We start from the raw sequence: 21,143 nt of genomic DNA on the forward strand, positions 1-21,143 counted from the left end.
AGAAAATCTCTGTTTCTGTCGCTGCCTATGTTGGTATGTCCTCTTCTATCTTTCTCATTGTCCCAAAGCATATAAAAGTCTCCCGCCAGGAGGGTATGGCCCTGTTTTATCTTGGCTACTTGGAGGAGCAATTTCCTCAGAAAGCTAACCTGGTTAGTGTTGGGTAAGTAGGTCGCAACTAGCGTGTATAACACACTGTTTAAACGGCACACACATATCACATACCATCCTGCCGGCTCGCTTGCCGTATAGATAGGCTCATAGGCTACCTGATCCCCTATCAATATCGACACCCCCCTAGCTTTTTTGTGGAATGTGGATGAAACGATAACTGGGAATCTCTTTGGTTTGAATCTATCTACAGCGTCCTCAGTCCAATGGGTCTCTTGGAGGAAAGCCACATCAACCCTATGTCTAAGCAAGAATTTGAGCGCCAGACTCCTCTTAGTTGGGGAGTTCAGACCCTTGGTATTTAGGGTGCATACCTTCATGGTCAGGTCTCGACAGGGAGGTGGAGAGAAGAAAGAGAAAAAAAAAAAAAGGGGGGGGGATGGGGGGAAAAATAAAAGATTAGAGAGAGTGTGGACTTAAGAGGAAGCCCCTGTTGCCTTTGGATAATGGAATATAGCTCCCTCTACCAAAGGTATATGGGTGGGTCTAAAGTCCCTTGATCTCGGGGTAAGAATAGCTTATCTGCTAATGAATAATGGGGTGAGGTAAAATGTAGGATAATGGGGAGTAAATAAATAGGTGAGTAAGGGATTAGGCAAATAAGTAAGTCAGCCGGTGTATGTAGATTTTATCTCTGTCTATAGTCAGCTCTGGAGCCTATAGGTTTAGAGGGTATGATAAACACAAGAGGATTTTTACACTGGTGAAATAGGAAGAAACAGGATGGGGTGATGCGACATAGGGAGGGAGGATGGGAAGGGATGAGGATGAAGAATGAAAAATGAAAGATGGAAGAGGGGGCGGAGCCAGCAACAGACCCACAGCCCCCCCCCAAACCTGTAATTAGTGTAATAAATGCAATAAGACAACATCAACAAAGCTATAAACATATATATGTATAACAGTGACCTAATACAGCTATGACAGACCTTCAATATTAGCAACTTTTAAGTCCACATTGACAATCTAAGCATCAATACTTGTGCAACCTAAAGATCATTCAGTAGTACTAGTGGCATTTAGCTGCAATACATCCACCTGATTTTTCTGTGTAACTAAGACCCACTAGTATGTTTCACAGTGACATAAAATGGCAAAACATATGCAGACCTTGTATCCAGATTTGAAACAGCTGAAAAAGAAAAAAAAAATAGTTTTAGGCCCTAAGTTATTGTGAGTCAGGCCTAGACAAGCAGAGAGACAGTCTCAGAGCTATGGGCTTCCTGGATTCAGTTCTTGGGCATTCTCTCTCAGATCTGGGCTTCTTCTGTGAGGGCGTGCGGGTAGGTTTTGGTCTATAGGAGGCCTCACCGGGGAGGCCGCCGGGGACCCATCCCGCCGCGGCAGTTGCCACGTCCTGATGAGCTCCAGACCCGGCTGGGGAGTCAGAATGATATGTTGGGTGACATCTTTGGTAGCAATTAATTTGTTTGGAAAGCCCCATCTATATCGAACTTGATTGCTTTTTAGGACTCTGGTGACCTCCGCAAAACTTCTTCTTTGAGCCAAAGTGTAGGAGGACAGATCAGGGAATAGCGAGACCTCTCTAAATTGCCCATTAAGTTGTGGTGAACGCAGCATTGCTCTCATCAATTTATCTTTGTATGAGTAGTGATGTAAGCGGGCTATAGTATCTCTGGGTTTACCAGGGGGGAGATTTCTAGGTCTCGCCGTACGGTGGATTCGGTCTATTCTATTCATGTCTCCAGCAGCGGGCCCAAGAATTGACTGGAAAAGAAGTGAGCATAATCTTCCAAATCTTGCAGGAGAACCGACTCCGGAATACCTCTGAGTCTCACATTATTTCGCCTGGATCTGTCTTCTAGGTCTGCCACTTTTGCCTCTAAGGAGGATGCTTGATCCATCAGGCTTTGCGTTTGGCCCACCCAGTTAGCATGGCCCACCATAAGATCTTCCTGTTTCCTTTCAATGGTGTCAGTTCTTTCACCGATAGAGGTAATATCACGTCTCAGGTCCTCAAACGATCTCTCCAACTTATCGAACCTTCTAGTGAGGGTCTGGTTTTGTTTTTCGAACATGCGCTGTATGGACTCCAGCGGCAAGATCGGGGCGTCACCCTGTTTTCTGCCTGGAGTGTTGGAAGTAGAAAGTCTACTCTCAGTATGGTCATCTGGCATGTCTGAAGCATTGGATTGCTCGTCTTCCGATCTGGTGGAATCCCTCTGTCCCTGCGGGTGGAAGTGGTCCATTACAGTTTTCTTCGGCCCAAAGTTACTTTTTTGCTTTTTCTTTGCTTGTTGCGACATAATGGCTAGGATCTTCTTCTCTACCACAGCCACTGCAGTGATTGGTATATAGATGTTATCTTTCTAGGGTATATAAGTAGGGGGGGCGCATCTAGGGCCTTCTTTTAAACTGACATGCTGTAACTGAACTCACGTAGGATAAACAGAAATGTTTGCACTAAATACTGACTCCCCAAAGGGGGAGGGATCCCTGAGTCTGAAAGAGGCCTGGAAGTATTGAGTTTAATGAAATCAAAATTTAAGGTTGAGCCCCCCTTGTTATTAAGCCTTAGCACCTTTATGTTGCCCTCTCCTGGGGAAGTTGTCACCATAGGACGATGCGGGGAAAGGGGAGAAGGATATGACCCGCCAGCGATAGCCTGGCGGGAAAGGGAGGAGAGGGCACGTCTAGCACCTGAAAACAAAGCGGTATCCTAGGTATGTTCTTAAGGCTATACTCAGATCTAGAACAATTATATATGCTACAATGTCACTGCACCTGTAGGGAAAATCAAGAATTATTAGGCAAGCACTTATACATAGAGAAAATTAAAATGACACTCCACTTTGGGCACAGAGCTCAAAGACAATTGTGCTGACGCAGCAGCTTTAAACATATTCGGCTAGATTTGGAGTTTGGCGGTAAAAGGGCTGTTAACGCTCCGCGGGTTTTTTTCTGGCCGCACCATAAATTTAACTCTGGTATCGAGAGTTCAAACAAATGCTGCGTTAGGCTCCAAAAAAGGAGCGTAGAGCATATTTACCGCAAATGCAACTCTCGATACCAGAGTTGCTTACGGACGCGGCCGGCCTCAAAAACGTGCTCGTGCACGATTCTCCCATAGGAAACAATGGGGCTGTTTGAGCTGAAAAAAAACCTAACACCTGCAAAAAAGCAGCGTTCAGCTCCTAACGCAGCCCCATTGTTTCCTATGGGGAAACACTTCCTACGTCTGCACCTAACACTCTAACATGTACCCCGAGTCTAAACACCCCTAACCTTACACTTATTAACCCCTAATCTGCCGCCCCCGCTATCGCTGACCCCTGCATTACACTTTTAACCCCTAATCTGCCGCTCCGTAAACCGCCGCCACCTACGTTATCCCTATGTACCCCTAATCTGCTGCCCTAACATCGCCGACCCCTATGTTATATTTATTAACCCCTAATCTGCCCCCCACAACGTCGCCGACACCTACCTACACTTATTAACCCCTAATCTGCCGAGCGGACCTGAGCGCTACTATAATAAAGTTATTAACCCCTAATCCGCCTCACTAACCCTATCATAAATAGTATTAACCCCTAATCTGCCCTCCCTAACATCGCCGACACCTACCTTCAATTATTAACCCCTAATCTGCCGACCGGAGCTCACCGCTATTCTAATAAATGTATTAACCCCTAAAGCTAAGTCTAACCCTAACACTAACACCCCCCTAAGTTAAATATAATTTTTATCTAACGAAATAAATTAACTCTTATTAAATAAATGATTCCTATTTAAAGCTAAATACTTACCTGTAAAATAAATCCTAATATAGCTACAATATAAATTATAATTATATTATAGCTATTTTAGGATTAATATTTATTTTACAGGCAACTTTGTAATTATTTTAACCAGGTACAATAGCTATTAAATAGTTAAGAACTATTTAATAGTTACCTAGTTAAAATAATTACAAATTTACCTGTAAAATAAATCCTAACCTAAGATATAATTAAACCTAACACTACCCTATCAATAAAATAATTAAATAAACTACCTACAATTACCTACAATTAACCTAACACTAAACTATCAATAAATTAATTAAACACAATTGCTACAAATAAATACAATTAAATAAACTATCTAAAGTACAAAAAATAAAAAATAACTAAGTTACAGAAAATAAAAAAATATTTACAAACATAAGAAAAATATTACAACAATTTTAAACTAATTACACCTACTCTAAGCCCCCTAATAAAATAACAAAGACCCCCAAAATAAAAAATTCCCTACCCTATTCTAAAATACAAAAATTACAAGCTCTTTTACCTTACCAGCCCTGAACAGGGCCCTTTGCGGGGCATGCCCCAAGAAGTTCAGCTCTTTTGCCTGTAAAAAAAAACATACAATACCCCCCCCCCAACATTACAACCCACCACCCACATACCCCTAATCTAACCCAAACCCCCTTAAATAAACCTAACACTAAGCCCCTGAAGATCTTCCTACCTTGTCTTCACCATCCAGGTATCACCGATCCGTCCTGGCTCCAAGATCTTCATCCAACCCAAGCGGGGGTTGGCGATCCATAATCCGGTGCTCCAAAGTCTTCCTCCTATCCGGCAAGAAGAGGACATCCGGACCGGCAAACATCTTCTCCAAGCGGCATCTTCTATGTTCTTCCATCCGATGACGACCGGCTCCATCTTGAAGACCTCCAGCGCGGATCCATCCTCTTCTTCCGACGACTAGACGACGAATGACGGTTCCTTTAAGGGACGTCATCCAAGATGGCGTCCCTCGAATTCCGATTGGCTGATAGGATTCTATCAGCCAATCGGAATTAAGGTAGGAATTTTCTGATTGGCTGATGGAATCAGCCAATCAGAATCAAGTTCAATCCGATTGGCTGATCCAATCAGCCAATCAGATTGAGCTCGCATTCTATTGGCTGATCGGAACAGCCAATAGAATGCGAGCTCAATCTGATTGGCTGATTGGATCAGCCAATCGGATTGAACTTGATTCTGATTGGCTGATTCCATCAGCCAATCAGAAAATTCCTACCTTAATTCCGATTGGCTGATAGAATCCTATCAGCCAATCGGAATTCGAGGGACGCCATCTTGGATGACGTCCCTTAAAGGAACCGTCATTCGTCGTCTAGTCGTCGGAAGAAGAGGATGGATCCGCGCTGGAGGTCTTCAAGATGGAGCCGGTCGTCATCGGATGGAAGAACATAGAAGATGCCGCTTGGAGAAGATGTTTGCCGGTCCAGATGTCCTCTTCTTGCCGGATAGGAGGAAGACTTTGGAGCACCGGATTATGGATTGCCAACCCCCGCTTGGGTTGGATGAAGATCTTGGAGCCAGGACGGATCGGTGATACCTGGATGGTGAAGACAAGGTAGGAAGATCTTCAGGGGCTTAGTGTTAGGTTTATTTAAGGGGGGTTTGGGTTAGATTAGGGGTATGTGGGTGGTGGGTTGTAATGTTGGGGGGGGGGTATTGTATGTTTTTTTTTACAGGCAAAAGAGCTGAACTTCTTGGGGCATGCCCCGCAAAGGGCCCTGTTCAGGGCTGGTAAGGTAAAAGAGCTTGTAATTTTTGTATTTTAGAATAGGGTAGGGAATTTTTTATTTTGGGGGTCTTTGTTATTTTATTAGGGGGCTTAGAGTAGGTGTAATTAGTTTAAAATTGTTGTAATATTTTTCTTATGTTTGTAAATATTTTTTTATTTTCTGTAACTTAGTTATTTTTTATTTTTTGTACTTTAGATAGTTTATTTAATTGTATTTATTTGTAGCAATTGTGTTTAATTAATTTATTGATAGTGTAGTGTTAGGTTAATTGTAGGTAATTGTAGGTAGTTTATTTAATTATTTTATTGATAGGGTAGTGTTAGGTTTAATTATATCTTAGGTTAGGATTTATTTTACAGGTAAATTTGTAATTATTTTAACTAGGTAACTATTAAATAGTTCTTAACTATTTAATAGCTATTGTACCTGGTTAAAATAATTACAAAGTTGCCTGTAAAATAAATATTAATCCTAAAATAGCTATAATATAATTATAATTTATATTGTAGCTATATTAGGATTTATTTTACAGGTAAGTATTTAGCTTTAAATAGGAATCATTTATTTAATAAGAGTTAATTTATTTCGTTAGATAAAAATTATATTTAACTTAGGGGGGTGTTAGTGTTAGGGTTAGACTTAGCTTTAGGGGTTAATACATTTATTAGAATAGCGGTGAGCTCCGGTCGGCAGATTAGGGGTTAATAATTGAAGGTAGGTGTCGGCGATGTTAGGGAGGGCAGATTAGGGGTTAATACTATTTATGATAGGGTTAGTGAGGCGGATTAGGGGTTAATAACTTTATTATAGTAGCGCTCAGGTCCGCTCGGCAGATTAGGGGTTAATAAGTGTAGGTAGGTGTCGGCGACGTTGTGGGGGGCAGATTAGGGGTTAATAAATATAACATAGGGGTCGGCGATGTTAGGGGCAGCAGATTAGGGGTACATAGGGATAACGTAGGTGGCGGCGATTTGCGGTCGGAAGATTAGGGGTTAATTATTTTAAGTAGCTTGCGGCGACGTTGTGGGGGGCAAGTTAGGGGTTAATAAATATAATATAGGGGTCGGCGGGGTTAGGGGCAGCAGATTAGGGGTACATAAGTATAACGTAGGTGGCGGTCGGCAGATTAGGGGTTAAAAATTTTATTCGAGTGGCGGCGATGTGGGGGGACCTCGGTTTAGGGGTACATAGGTAGTTTATGGGTGTTAGTGTACTTTAGGGTACAGTAGTTAAGAGCTTTATAAACCGGCGTTAGCCAGAAAGCTCTTAACTCCTGCTATTTTCAGGCGGCTGGAATCTTGTCGTTAGAGCTCTAACGCTCACTGCAGGAAACGACTCTAAATACCAGCGTTAGAAAGATCCCATTGAAAAGATAGGCTACGCAAATGGCGTAGGGGGATCTGCGGTATGGAAAAGTCGCGGCTGAAAAGTGAGCGTTAGACCCTTTAATCACTGACTCCAAATACCAGCGGGCGCCCAAAACCAGCGTTAGGAGCCTCTAACGCTGGTTTTGACGGCTACCGCCGAACTCTAAATCTAGGCCAAAGAGTTTCCCAGACTGGCAAACCCATAACATCAAGTTCAGCAAGTCTCACCAGTTATTATGTGTGAGGGTCTATTTCACTTTCAAAAATAATGACACAGACACAGGCCCTGTAGTATAGGTTAAGGCTGAGTAAGCACCACAAATCTGCACTAATGTAATGAAGCCTTTAAATCTCAGGAAGCAAAAATGATGTGACCAGCTTTATTTAGCACTTTGCTATGAGATCTTCTATTTAGGCAACCAGTACTCCTTGCAAACTCCCTCACAGGTCTTTGCCACAGTATTTTGTTATGAATGAGTCAAGCTGGAGCAATGCCAACCACAGGCCTCTCAGGAGATTGTCTCTATATTACTAAGTAGTCCAGGTTGGGTCACCAGGCCATCTGCAGCCTGCGACACTAGGGGCAATCAGTGTGACTGGAGGGGGAGACCCCAAGAGGGAGACAGGTGAAGTGTGTTTCAGTGATTATGTCACATGCATTTGTGTACTGTCAAGGGGTGGAAGAGACCCTCATATTTGGAAAACACTGTAATGAACCAGTACCTAGGTCTCCCACGTGGATAGGGCCTGCTCTGAAACCAGGGGGAACTCCATTTGTCACCAGCTCTCCCTTCAGCTATCCCCTCTTCTTAAAAACTGTGCAGGCTAGCGGTGTGTGAGAAAAGAGCTTGAGGTGGCTTGGGGCAAAAAGACAACTCACCGCACCTCCGCTGCCTGGAACCTCTGGAGGCTGCCTGGATAGAAGCGCCTAGGCCCAAGATGGCTGACTTTCGCGCCCTCACCTCTGAGCCGCGCAGCAGGAGTGTATGCAGGCCTTTCTTGTGGGATCTCCTTCTACACCGCCGGCGTTAAAGTCTCCCTTTGGGCTCCCGCCCCAGCTGTCAGCGACGATCAAAGAAGCCCAGCCGGTATCGAGGCAGCAACCGACCTCTGGTAAGAGAAAGGCCTTAGGCTAGTGTGCTCCGGAGTGAGTCTCAGGGGCAGGCAACGTCAATTGCAATAGGCAGGTAAAGATGCGGTCAAGTCTCCGGAGCGGAGCCCCGACCCTCCGGAGACCAGGGACCTCTGCAGCCGCGGCACTCAGATAAAGTCCCACCGGACCAGCCGCAGGTAGCTTCTTTAGGGAGGATTGTCGTCTGGGAGGTCTTTGCGCTCCTTCACCGGACACTTCTCAGCTACACAAGGGTCTTCCAGGTAGAGCTTAGTAGAGGTGAAGCGCTATATGTTCGTTCTGGAGTGAAGCCCCAACCCTCCAGAACCTGAGCAGCCGTAGTCCCAGCAGTATAGGCGGCAAGACAGCGTGCGACCAGCCCGGGGGAACAATGGAAGCCAAATCACTCCAAAGTATTAAAATTGAGCCCCAAATGATAGACCCAGGATGCTGGGTTGTCTTTCACTGTATTATAGTTAAGCCCAACAGGAACAGTTAAAGTCAAAAATCTTGTTTTAGTCCTTGATGCTGGAGAGCTCATTAACTACACGTCTTTGCAGTGCGGTAGCTGGCTCCGCCCCCCTGATATGAGGGTTTTTAATATGCAAAGTATACATGTATGTTTTTCATACAATAGTTCTGTGTACATGTCAGTGATGGAGAAAATGTGTTCTTTACATGACACTATGGTTGTGATGACTATAGTGTCCATTTACTGAAAACTCTACATGTGGCTTGTGGCCTGTGTTACTCTGAGATATGTTAGTATTTCACTATTCCACCTCATATCATGAATTTCAATGTGTTAAGTAGCATTAAATGGACATTAAACCCATTTTGATTATTTCCTGATTCAGCTAGAGCATGCAATTGTAAACAACTTTGTAATTTACTTCCATTACCTAATTTGCTTCGTTCTCTTGATATTCTTAGCTGAAAAGCATATCTAGATAGGCTCAGAAGCTGCTGATTGGTGGCTGCACATCAATGCCTTGTTTGATTGTCTCACCCATGTGCATTGATATTTAATAAACAAAGATTAAGAAAATAATGAAGCTAAATAGATAATAGAAGTAAATTGGGATGTTGTTGAAAACTGTATTCTCTATCTGAATAATGAAATAAAAAGATTTGGTTTCATGTCCCTTTAATGTTATATCTCATTGTAGATGTTTTTGTTAGTAGGCCAAATACCATGCTCCTCATTGTGTACATGAATGTGTGACAATATAGGATTTAATAACTCAAATACATATAATACTGGTGTGTGGGATGTTACTCACCAGCATGCTGTGCTGATGTTGCAATCCCTGAGTAACGAGCCCCTGGAAGTCCACGGACTGCTGTGACGCTCAGGGACCTACGAATCAGCTCCTGCCACTCATTGTATTCTGCCTCATAGTGAGGCCCACCTCCTGTTGCCCTCTGGGACATTGCTTCTTGGCCCATCTTCTCCTTAACTCTCCTCTTACAGTTGTTCCACCTCTTCTTTAGACCATCCACATTCCTCCTCTGCTGGGACACACCATTAACGGCCTCCACCACCTTCTGCCAGGCATCTTTACGCCTACGGGCAACTCCTTTGCCCTTCTCTTGGCCAAAGAGGGCAGTATGGTTCTCCAGGACAGCCTGGACTAGAGCGAGGTTTTCAGCAAATGTGAAGTTGGGGCACCTCATACGCTCCTCGTCCTGGGCCGCCTGGCTCCCTCCCTGGGATGTCCCTGGTGTGTGTTCCTCCCTATCCTCTCCCTCCTCCCCCCTTCTATCCCCATGTGCACCCTCTATCTCTCTTCTGAGTGTGCCTGGCCTTGGGGCAACCCCACTCCCATCCTCCCTTCTAGCTCTCCCTCTCCCCACTCCGCTCACTCCCTGACGGGACCCTGCTGCTCCTCCTGTCCATAATCCTCTCCCTGCAACTCCCCTTCCCTCCTCCCCCCCCGCCCTATCTCTCCCTGACATCCTCACACTACACACACTCACACACTCACACTCACTCCCACTTCAATCACACACAATCACAACTAAACACTCAGCCTTTCACACTGTAAAAGATAAATAAAATGTGTAAGGTGTTATACAAAAAAAAGTGTGGTGTATTTTGTATATGTGTGTATGCAAAATGTGTGCAATATGTAAAAAAGTGAAAGTAATGTACAAGCTTAACAAATCCACCAAATCCGACCTAACTAAATATTATGCAATGCGCCTCTCTCTCTACTCTTACGACTTTCTCCTACTCACTGTAGTGTGCTATAGCTCCAAGAACCGACCAAACACACTAAAGAAAATGGCAGCTGCGCAGGGGTTTAAGTATGAATTTTGAATCTCGTCATTACGTGGCGCATCTCTTAGAACTGGCGTAAGTTTTTACGAGTCATAGGCTAATTTGCATAAAACTACACTTTATTGAGACTTTACGGGAACAAAATACTGGCATAAGTACTTGCGACGACTAAAATGTGTATTTGCGCACATTTTAGCTGCTCGCCGGTTTGCTCTTACTTACGCCAGTTTAGCATCTGACGGCGCTGGATATTGGATAGCTCGAGTTGTGAGCTGAAACTGCGGGCGACGCTGGTTCCCTTGCTTGTGCCGAAAACTACGCCGTATATCAGATCGCGCCCTAAGTCTGAACTTCAAATGAGTAGATTGTTTTCTAACAATTTTAAAAGTTATGTCTATTTCCACTCCCCTGTACCATGTGACAGCCATCAGCCAATCACAAATGCATACACGTACTATGTGACAGCCATCAGCCAATCACAAATGCATACACGTACTATGTGACAGCCATCAGCCAATCACAAATGCATACACAGTTATTCTTGCACATGCTCATTAGGAGCTGGTGACTCAAAAAGTTTAAATATAAAAAGACTGTGCACTTTTTTTTAATGGAAGTAAACTGGAAAGTTGTTTAAAATTGCATGCTCTATCTGAATAATGAAAGTTTATTTTGACTTGACTGTCCCTTAAGCCTACTAACCCTATTGAAACAGCTGGTGAATCGCAGGCTGACAATTTGAATATATGGAATTCTTAGAAATGAGTGGTGCTTGTTTTTAAATAAAACATTTTAGATGTGCAGTTTAGGCTAAGAAGTAAAAGTCTTCTTTGCCCTTTTATGTGTTACAGTGGCAGTTAGATGGTTGACTGTCAATTTACTCAGCTCGTGTAAAGGACATTGAGGTGCACTTCAGTTGTGAGTTATAAAAATAAAAGTAATAAAAATAGGCTAGATTAAAAGTTTTTCATTTTGAGCTGTGCGGTGCTAACGAGCAGTTTATGCTCACCACTCACTTACAGACAGCGCTGGTATTACAGGTTTTTACAACCCAGACAAGAAGTGAGCGTTGAGCAAAATTCTGCTCCTTACCGCACTCAAATACCAGTGCTGCTTACGTTAGCGGTGAGCTGGTGTAACGTGCTCGTGCACGATTTCCCCATAGGTATCAACGGGGAGAGCCGGCTGAAAAAAAGTCTAACACCTGCCAAAAAGCAGCGTAAAGCTCCTTAACGCAGCCCCATTGATTACTATGGGGAAATCAAATTTATGTCTATACCTAACACCCTAACATGGACCCCGAGTCTAAACATCCCTAATCTTACACTTATTAACCCCTAATCTGCCGCCCCTTACTTTGCCGACACCTACATTATAATTATTAACCCCTAATCTGCTGCTCCGGACACCGCCGCCACCTACATTATACTTGTGAACCCCTAATCTGCTGCCCCAATATCGCTGACACCTACATTATATTTATTAACCCCTAATCTGCCACCCCCTATGTCGCCGCCACCTACCTACACTTATTAACCCCTAATCTGCTGCCCCCAACATCGCTGCCACTATAATAAACATATTAACCCCTAAACCGCCACACTCCCATCTCGCAAACATTAGTTAAATATTATTAACCCCTAATCTGCCGGCCCTAACATCACCACCACTTACCTACATTTATTAACCCCTAATCTGCCACCCCCAATGTTGCCGCCACTATTCTAAATTTATTAACCCCTAAACCTAAGTCTAACCCTAACACCCCCTAACTTAAATATAATTTAAATAAGTCTAAATAAAATTACTATCATTAACTAAATTATTCCTATTTAAAACAAAATACTTACCTATAAAATAAACCCTAAGCTAGCTACAATATAACTAATAATTACATTGGCCTCTATTTATCAAGCTGTCAACCGCAAATACGCTGGAATTCCACAGCGTATTTGTGGCGAGCCTGATTCGCCGTAGTTATCAAACCCTACAGGTCGGCAAAAGTAGAATATAGTGACGTAACATACGATCCGCCGGACTCAGTCCGACATAGATCGTTGGTTACTTCACTACAGATGTTCCGAACCCAAATTCGGCACAATCTGACTACTTTTGCTAGTTATCAAATAACTAGCAGGTACGCTCGCCACTATTCCGGCCCAGTGGAGGCGGCGGATGCCATAGGAATTGGCATCCGCCAATAGGATTTTTCCTACCTTAATTCTGATTGGCTGATAGAATTCTATCAGCCAATCGGAATTCAAGGGATGCCATCTTGGATGACGTCATTTAAAGGAATATTCATTCGTTGGGTAGTCGTCGGCCTGGAAGGATGCTCCGCGTCGGATGTCTTGAAGATGGACCTGCTCTGCTCCAGATGGATGAAGATAGAAGATGCCGCCTGGATGAAGACTTCTGCCCATCTGGAGGACCTCTTCTGCCCGGATAGGATGAAGACTTCGGATCGTCTGGAGGACCACTTCTGCCCGGTTGGGTGAAGACGTCTCAAGGTAGGGTGATCTTCAAGGGGTTAGTATTAGGTTTTATTAAGGGGGGATTGGGTGGGTTTTAGAGTAGGGTTGGGTGTGTGGGTTGTAATGTTGGGGGGGGTATTGTATTTTTTTTACAGGTAAAAGAGCTAATTAATTTGGGGCAATGCCCTGCAAAAGGCCCTTTTAAGGGCTATTTGTAATTTAGTGTAGGGTAGGGATTTTTATTATTTTGGGGGGCTTTTTTAGTCTATTAGGGGGATTAGATTAGGTGTAATTAGTTTAAAATTCTTGTAATTATTTTATTATTTTCTGTATTTTAGTGTTGTTTTTTTTGTACTTTAGTTAATTTTATTTAATTGTAATTAATTTATTTTAATTTAGGTAATACATTTAATTATAGTGTAGTGTTAGGTGTAATTGTAACTTAGGTTAGGTTTTATTTTACAGGTACTTTTGTCTTTATTTTAACTAGGTAGCTATTAAATAGTTAATAACTATTTAGTAACTATTGTACCTAGTTAAAATAAATACAAAGTTGCCTGTAAAATAAAAATAAACCCTAAGATAGCTACAATGTAATTATTAGTTATATTGTAGATGTCTTAGGGTTTATTTTATAGGTAAGTATTTAGTTTTAAATAGGAATTATTTAGTTAATGATAGGAATATTTATTTAGATTTATTTAAATTATATTTAAGTTAGTGGGTGTTAGGTTTAGGGTTAGACTTAGGTTTAGGGGTTAATATGTTTATTATAGTGGCGGCAGTGTAGGAGGGGTAGATTAGGGGTTAATAAATATAATGTAAGTGGTGGTGGGCTCCAGGAGCAGCGGTTTAGGGGTTAAACAATTTATTTAGTTGCAGCGGGTTGCGGAGCGTCAGGATAGGGGTTAATAACTTTATGTAGGTGGCTGCGGTATAGGGGGCAGCAGATTAGGGGTTAATAAGTATAATGTAGGTGGTGGTGGGCTGTAGGTGTTAATACATGTATTAGAGTTGCGGCGGGGTCCGTGAGCGGTGTTTTAGGGGTTAATAACTTTATTTAGTTGTGGGGGGCTCCGGGAGCGACGTTATAGGGGGTAAACAGTATAGTATAGTGTGGGTGCTTAGTGACAGGGTAGCAAGAAAGCTGTGAAAAGCCGAAGAGCAGCGAGATCGATGACTGTTAGTTAACAACAACACAAATACAGTGGCACCACACCGGCAACCTTTTCTAAGTTTCAATTAGTTGACATGCAATATGTTCATGTCTTATAATTTATTATAATAGAAAAGTTGGTGCTGTGCAGTTTGTAATATATTGGACACAAGAGAGAAAAGACCCTCTCGAAAGACTGCACTTATAGCACTCTATGCCTGGACTGATAGTGGAGAAAATTGGGAAATTAAAATATAACTTTTATTTAGTACATTAAAATAAAACACTCAATTTAAAAACAACCAAAGAATTGGTAGCCTTTCCTAAATATTAGATAAGCCTTTGACGTGTCAAAAGTATAAGGAAGGAAATTGTATAGGATGGTAACTAATTAAGTGTTACCTTATGGAACAATATGTGCTGGTTAGGGAGGATAAGTATAGCAGTATCAGATACAATGTATATACTGGTGATAGATTAAGTTAATTTATGGTGGGAGTCCTCCTAAATAGTGTTATGATACCACTTGATGTAACACCTTAATGATAGTAAAAACAAAACAGAGCAAGTTTGTTTAATCGTTTATTGGATTTAGAGAGTTGTTCTCTGTTTTATGTTAAAGGTCTTGGTTATACTTTTGTGTGTTTTACGTTTGTGTTATTTTGTCACATTAGTGATACTCAGAAAGTGTTCAGGAAATGATATACATAGTTCTGTGATATCACTTTATTACTTCATATACTAGCACGTACAAATTGGTGATATGATTGTGGAACCTTGTATACTATCACTTCTTAGTTGCTTCCTATATATGTTGTCATATCATATCCCAATTTTTCATAAGTATCCTAGGCCTAGATTTGGAGTTCGGCGGTAAAAGGGCTGTTAACGCTCCGCGGGTTTTTTTCTGGCCGCACCATAAATTTAACTCTGGTATCGAGAGTTCAAACAAATGCTGCGTTAGGCTCCAAAAAAGGAGCGTAGAGCATTTTTACCGCAAATGCAACTCTCGATACCAGAGCTGCTTACGGACGCGGCCGGCATCAAAAACGTGCTCGTGCACGATTCTCCCATAGGAAACAATGGGGCTGTTTGAGCTGAAAAAAAACCTAACACCTGCAAAAAAGCAGCGTTCAGCTCCTAACGCAGCCCCATTGTTTCCTATGGGGAAACACCTCCTAAGTCTGCACCTAACACCCTAACATGTACCCCGAGTCTAAACACCCCTAACCTTACACTTATTAACCCCTAATCTGCCGCCCACGCTATCGCTGACCCCTGCATATTTTTTTAAACCCCTAATCTGCCGCTCCGTAAACCGCCGCAACCTACGTTATCCCTATGTACCCCTAATCTGCTGCCCTAACATCGCCGACCCCTATATTATATTTATTAACCCCTAATCTGCCCCCCTCAACGTCGCCGACACCTGCCTACACTTATTAACCCCTAATCTGCCGAGCGGACCTGAGCGCTACTATAATAAAGTTATTAACCCCTAATCCGCCTCACTAACCCTATCATAAATAGTATTAACCCCTAATCTGCCCTCCCTAACATCGCCGACACCTAACTTCAATTATTAACCCCTAATCTGCCGACCGGAGCTCACCGCTATTCTAATAAATGTATTAACCCCTAAAGCTAAGTCTAACCCTAACACTAACACCCCCCTAAGTTAAATATAATTTTTATCTAACAAAATAAATTAACTCTTATTAAATAAATTATTCCTATTTAAAGCTAAATACTTACCTGTAAAATACATCCTAATATAGCTACAATATAAATTATAATTATATTATAGCTATTTTAGGATTAATATTTATTTTACAGGTAACTTTGTAATTATTTTAACCAGGTACAATAGCTATTAAATAGTTAAGAACTATTTAATAGTTACCTAGTTAAAATAATAACAAAATTACCTGTAAAATAAGTCCTAACCTAAGATATAATTAAACCTAACACTACCCTATCAATAAATTAATTAAATAAACTACCTACAATTACCTAAATTAACCTAACACTACACTATCAATAAATTAATTAAATACAATTCCTACAAATAAATACAATTAAATAAACTAGCTAAAGTACAAAAAATAAAAAAGAACTAAGTTACAAAAAATAATAAAATATTTACAAACATAAGAAAAATATTACAACAATTTTAAACTAATTACACCTACTCTAAGCCCCCTAATAAAATAACAAAGCCCCCCAAAATAAAAAATTCCCTACCCTATTCTAAATTAAAAAAGTTACAAGCTCTTTTACCTTACCAGCCCTGAACAGGGCCCTTTGCGGGGCATGCCCCAAGAATTTCAGCTCTTTTGCCTGTAAAAAAAACACATACAATACCCCCCCCCCAACATTACAACCCACCACCCACATACCCCTAATCTAACCCAAACCCCCCTTAAATAAACCTAACACTAAGCCCCTGAAGATCTTCCTACCTTGTCTTCACCATACCAGGTTCACCGATCCGTCCTGAAGAGCTCCTCCGATGTCCTGATCCAAGCCCAAGCGGGGGCTGAAGAGGTCCATGATCCGGTCAAAGTCTTCATCCAAGCGGGGCAGAAGAGGATCTTCCATCCGATTGAAGTCATCATCCAGGCGGCATCTTCGATCTTCTTCCATCCGGAGCGAAGCGGCAGGATCCTGAAGACATCCAGCGCGGAACATCCATCCGGACCGACGACTGAACGACGAATGACTGTTCCTTTAAGGGACGTCATCCAAGATGGCGTCCCTCGAATTCCGATTGGCTGATAGGATTCTATCAGCCAATCGGAATTAAGGTAGGAATTTTCTGATTGGCTGATGGAATCAGCCAATCAGAATCTAGTTCAATCCGATTGGCCGATCCAATCAGCCAATCAGATTGAGCTCGCATTCTATTGGCTGATCGGAACAGCCAATAGAATGCGAGCTCAATCTGATTGGCTGATTGGATCAGCCAATCGGATTGAACTTGATTCTGATTGGCTGATTCCATCAGCCAATCAGAAAATTCCTACCTTAATTCCGATTGGCTGATAGAATCCTATCAGCCAATCGGAATTCGAGGGACGCCATCTTGGATGACGTCCCTTAAAGGAACAGTCATTCGTCGTTCAGTCGTCGGTCCGGATGGATGTTCCGCGCTGGATGTCTTCAGGATCCTGCCGCTTCGCTCCGGATGGAAGAAGATCGAAGATGCCGCCTGGATGATGACTTCAATCGGATGGAAGATCCTCTTCTGCCCCGCTTGGATGAAGACTTTGACCGGATCATGGACCTCTTCAGCCCCCGCTTGGGCTTGGATCAGGACATCGGAGGAGCTCTTCAGGACGGATCGGTGAACCTGGATGGTGAAGACAAGGTAGGAAGATCTTCAGGGGCTTAGTGTTAGGTTTATTTAAGGGGGGTTTGGGTTAGATTAGGGGTATGTGGGTGGTGGGTTGTAATGTTGGGGGGGGGGTATGGTATGTTTTTTTTTACAGGCAAAAGAGCTGAAATCCTTGGGGCATGCCCCGCAAAGGGCCCTGTTCAGGGCTGGTAAGGTAAAAGAGCTTGTAACTTTTTTAATTTAGAATAGGGTAGGGAATTTTTTATTTTGGGGGGCTTTGTTATTTTATTAGGGGGCTTAGAGTAGGTGTAATTAGTTTAAAATTGTTGTAATATTTTTCTTATGTTTGTAAATATTTTATTATTTTCTGTAACTTAGATCTTTTTTATTTTTTGTACTTTAGCTAGTTTATTTAATTGTATTTATTTGTAGGAATTGTGTTTAATTAATTTATTGATAGTGTAGTGTTAGGTTAATTGTAGGTAATTGTAGGTAGTTTATTTAATTATTTTATTGATAGGGTAGTGTTAGGTTTAATTATATCGTAGGTTAGGATTTATTTTACAGGTAAATTTGTTATTATTTTAACTAGGTAACTATTAAATAGTTCTTAACTATTTAATAGCTATTGTACCTGGTTAAAATAATTACAAAGTTACCTGTAAAATAAATATTAATCCTAAAATAGCTATAATATAATTATAATTTATATTGTAGCTATATTAGGATGTATTTTACAGGTAAGTATTTAGCTTTAAATAGGAATAATTTATTTAATAAGAGTTAATTTATTTCGTTAGATAAAAATTATATTTAACTTAGGGGGGTGTTAGTGTTAGGGTTAGACTTAGCTTTAGGGGTTAATACATTTATTAGAATAGCGGTGAGCTCCGGTCGGCAGATTAGGGGTTAATAAGTGTAGGCAGGTGTCGGCGACGTTGAGGGGGGCAGATTAGGGGTTAATAAATATAATATAGGGGTCAGCGGTGTTAGGGGTAGCAGATTAGGGGTACATAGGGATAACGTAGGTGGCGGCGATTTGCGGTCGGAAGATTAGGGGTTAATTATTTTAAGTAGCTTGCGTCGACGTTGTGGGGGGCAAGTTAGGGGTTAAGAAATATAATATAGGGGTCGGCGGGGTTAGGGGCAGCAGATTAGGGGTACATAAGTATAACGTAGGTGGCGGTCGGCAGATTAGGGGTTAAAAATTTTAATCGAGTGGCGGCGATGTGGGGGGAGCTCGGTTTAGGGGTACATAGGTAGTTTATGGGTGTTAGTGTACTTTAGGGTACAGTAGTTAAGAGCTTTATAAACCGGCGTTAGCCAGAAAGCTCTTAACTCCTGCTATTTTCAGGCGGCTGGAATCTTGTCGTTAGAGCTCTAACGCTCACTGCAGAAACGACTCTAAATACCAGCGTTAGAAAGATCCCATTGAAAAGATAGGCTACGCAAATGGCGTAGGGGGATCTGCGGTATGGAAAAGTCGCGGCTGAAAAGTGAGCGTTAGACCCTTTCATCACTGACTCCAAATACCAGCGGGCGCCCAAAACCAGCGTTAGGAGCCTCTAACGCTGGTTTTGACGGCTACCGCCGAACTCTAAATCTAGGCCCTAGTGACTACTACGTAGTATGGATTCCCATGTACTGTGATTTGATATCACACTCTTATCAGTGTTGGGTATCATTACCTGAATATCGAGTTACTTAGATGTTGTTTTTTAAATAAATATTGTATTATATAAATTGTAAAACAGGTCGTTAACATGTGTTTTTTGTGACCATAATGTAGTTGGTAGACATGAAATATCCTTAATTGTAAGCAAGTGTCTAATATCTTTACTGTGTATACCACTTTAAATGTATAAACATCAGTGGATGAACTGATTCGTTCAAGTATTATATTGGCTATGTCTGTCACTTTAATTTGAAAAAGCCCGATACGGGCGAAACCGGTCAGGGGGTTGTAGAGCTTAGGGGAGCTCTATAGAATTTTTAAAACTTTACCTCAGAAATGGTAGCCGGTATAGGAGATTATAGAATCTAAACAGCCTTAGTGATATTAAGAATTACTTTAATATTATCTCACAAAGCTTTTTACATTACTATTTACTTAATTATCACTACATTACTACAAACGAAATGCTATATACCTTTAGTAACTAATAGTGCTGTATAACAGCTATTTTAAAGCTGTATATTTATAACTAATTTTGTGAGGAGGAAATATCTGAGCCTTAGGTTCATTGACTATTAGTGACTCATTATCAGAGAAAACGCTAGCGTGCTGTCAACTTGTTGGTAGCCATTAGAAATAAATCCTTTGACCATAACTATTATATATAAACAGAACAGATAACAATTGTGAATAATACATAAAGACTAAACAAATTGGTATAATAAGCTAAAATATATTACTGACTGCAAACTCAAACCGGATACACTCCGGCAACAGTCATTGGAACTATCTGCACAGTGTTAATACATGTATATTGGCATGTTCAAAACAGTATATCTAGTTGCATATGAGCTATCTATCCTGTCACATGCTGCACCTTGTATGTGAATTTTATAACTTACATATGCATTATTATTAGATTTGAACAATTTAGTTCATCTATTTATGCAAATATATTTAAAGTGACAGACATAGCCAATATAATACTTGAACGAATCAGTTCATCCACTGATGTTTATACATTTAAAGTGGTATACACAGTAAAGATATTAGACACTTGCTTACAATTAAGGATATTTCATGTCTACCAACTACATTATGGTCACAAAAAACACATGTTAACGACCTGTTTTACAATTTATATAATACAATATTTATTTAAAAAACAACATCTAAGTAACTCGATATTCAGGTAAAGATACCCAACACTGATAAGAGTGTGATATCAAATCACAGTACATGGGAATCCATACTACGTAGTAGTTACTAAGATACTTATGAAAAATTGGGATATCATATGACAACATATATAGGCCTAGATTTGGAGTTCGGCGGTAAAAGGGCTGTTAACGCTCCGCGGGCTTTTTTCTGGCCGCACCATAAAATTAACTCTGGTATCGAGAGTTCAAACAAATGCTGCGTTAGGCTCCAAAAAAGGAGCGTAGAGCATTTTTACCGCAAATGCAACTCTCGATACCAGAGTTGCTTACGGACGCGGCTGGCCTCCAAAACGTGCTCGTGCACGATTCTCCCATAGGAAACAATGGGACTGTTTGAGCTGAAAAAAAACCTAACACCTGCAAAAAAGCAGCGTTCAGCTCCTAACGCAGCCCCATTGTTTCCTATGGGGAAACACTTCCTACGTCTGCACCTAACACTCTAACATGTACCCCGAGTCTAAACACCCCTACCCTTACACTTATTAACCCCTAATCTGCCGCCCCCGCTATCGCTGACACCTGCATATTTTTTTTAACCCCTAATCTGCCGCTCCGTAAACCGCCGCCACCTACGTTATCCCTATGTACCCCTAATCTGCTGCCCTAACATCGCCGACCCCTATATTATATTTATTAACCCCTAATCTGCCCCCCTCAACGTCGCCGACACCTGCCTACACTTATTAACCCCTAATCTGCCGAGCGGACCTGAGCGCTACTATAATAAAGTTATGAACCCCTAACCCGCCTCACTAACCCTATCATAAATAGTATTAACCCCTAATCTGCCCTCCCTAACA

The sequence above is a fragment of the Bombina bombina genome, chromosome 7 (genome assembly GCF_027579735.1).
Source record: "Bombina bombina isolate aBomBom1 chromosome 7, aBomBom1.pri, whole genome shotgun sequence".
Taxonomy (NCBI): domain Eukaryota; kingdom Metazoa; phylum Chordata; class Amphibia; order Anura; family Bombinatoridae; genus Bombina; species Bombina bombina.